Raw genomic sequence first — 2,114 nt, 5'->3', positions numbered from 1 at the left:
CTCTCTCTCTCTCTCTCATAGTTAAAAATAAAACCAAATTTTTTTCAAAGTTCAAAAAATAACAAGAGATCTCAGCCCAGAGTTCAAGTAGCAGAAATAATTCTCCAGTAGCAGATAAGGCAGGATTTGGACATGTGAAGAGAGCCTCCAAGCTTTGTCCATTTGTAGATGTACAGACAAGTGTCAGGTCAGAAAGACGTTGTCTAATACTGTGAGTTCTGGGCAGAGTGCTGCTTCCTCAATGTACTGGGTAGGTTTTTGTCAACTTAACAAAACTAACGTCATCTGAGAGGAAGGAACCTCAATTAAGAAAAGGTCCCCATAAGATCAGGTGATAAACAAGCTTGTAGACATTTTCTTAATTGTGGAAGAATCTAACACATTGTGGACTGTGCCATCCCTAGACTGGAGGTCCTGGGTTCTATAAGAAAACAGAGCAAGCCAAGAAGAGCAACCCAATAAGTAGGACTCTTTGTGGTCTCTGCATCAGCTCCTGCCTCCAGGTTCCTGCCCTGTCTCAGTGCCTGTCCTGACTTCCTTTGATAAGGAACAGTAATATGCAAGTGTAAGCCAAATAAAGCCTTTCCTTCCCAACTTGTTTTGTGGTAATGCTGTTTCATCACAGCAATGGAAACCCTAATACACCAGTCATTGGCCAGTCGCATTATGCTAGTTTAACACAGACTTGTCTACTCAAAAGCTCTCAGGGTAGCCCAGTTCTACCTCAAGCACAAGAAAGCCCATTGCCCCTACTCCTTAATGAAGAGCCCTTTACTTCCAGGGCTTTCAGAGGAAACTTTTAGAAAGAGCCAAAACTTTCAGAAAGAGTCAAAAACTGATCAACCCTCTCATGGAGGTGATGGTTCCAGTAAGATCATCCTGGGTAATACAGGGAGAGCCTATCTCAAAAACAAAACAAATGACAACAATATCTATATATTGTTAATCCTTCAGGGGTTTCCAGAATACTCTCACTGCCATAATTAATGGCATAGAATGAACTAGAATAAGCCTACTCATAGATTGTCTGCCCTCTGCCATGTGGGTCCTCATGTATATTTATCAAATATGCGCTCTCTGGTCTTCTTATTTTCTGAAAATTAGCTGGTCAGGTATCAGAAAGTCTCTTTATTTCTGAGGTTCAAAAGCAGCAGTTAGCCAGACTGAATTTTCAAAAGCAACTGAGTTTTATGCTATTAGTTTTAAAAATAGAAAAAAATGAGATCAGTCTTACATACTTGAGATCTAATGTCTCATGCCTGACCTAAGTCATCATAAACCCTGATCTAACACAGGTCATGGGTCATTTTTTATATCCCTTATTAAAAAATGAACAGTTGAATAAAAAGAGCGCAAACCCATTATCTCCAACAAAATTATTTTCACCTGGGAATACAGCAGAAGGCATCTCCTATAGGAAGGCCAGCAATGGGTAGATGTGTGTTTAAAGAATAACAAATTATTTGTGAATGATAAAGATTTCTTAATTAGGTTTTTGAGTCCTAATATTTAATTTTTAAAATCAATGAATAAAACTTTTTAAAATGATAACAATAAAATGTCACAAAATTACCAAATTCAGTAATTTTGTGTCCCAGGTCCCTCAGAGACGAGTCTGCACATGTAAGAGTGTAGACTGCAGAAGCAACACAGCTTCTGGGACAGGCAGAAGTGGCACAGCTTCTGGGACAGACTCCGTTTCGGGTTCCAGAAATCTGCACACCTTTCCCGCCAGAAGAGACATGTCTGCCTGGTAGGGCTCTGACTGCAGAGTGAGGGAGCCATCTTGTGTCACGGGTCCCTCAAAGACCAGTCTGCACAGGTTACAGTGCAGACAGCAGAAGCTATACAGCTTCTGGGACAAGCAGAGGCAACACAGCTTCTGGGACAGACCCCGTTTCAAAGACAAAAACTGCATGATCATCTCGTTAGATGCTGAGAAAGCTTGACAAAATCCAGCACCTCTTCATGATAAAAGTCTTGGAAAGATCAGGAATTCAAGGCCCATACCTAAACTTGATAAAAGCAATCTACAGCAAACCAGTAGCCAACATCAAACTAAACAGAGAGAAACTCGAAGCAATCCCACTAAAATCAGGGACTAGACAAGGCTG

The sequence above is a fragment of the Mus caroli genome, chromosome 6 (genome assembly GCF_900094665.2).
Source record: "Mus caroli chromosome 6, CAROLI_EIJ_v1.1, whole genome shotgun sequence".
In the NCBI taxonomy this organism is placed as follows: domain Eukaryota; kingdom Metazoa; phylum Chordata; class Mammalia; order Rodentia; family Muridae; genus Mus; species Mus caroli.
This window is presented reverse-complemented; position numbering follows the sequence as displayed.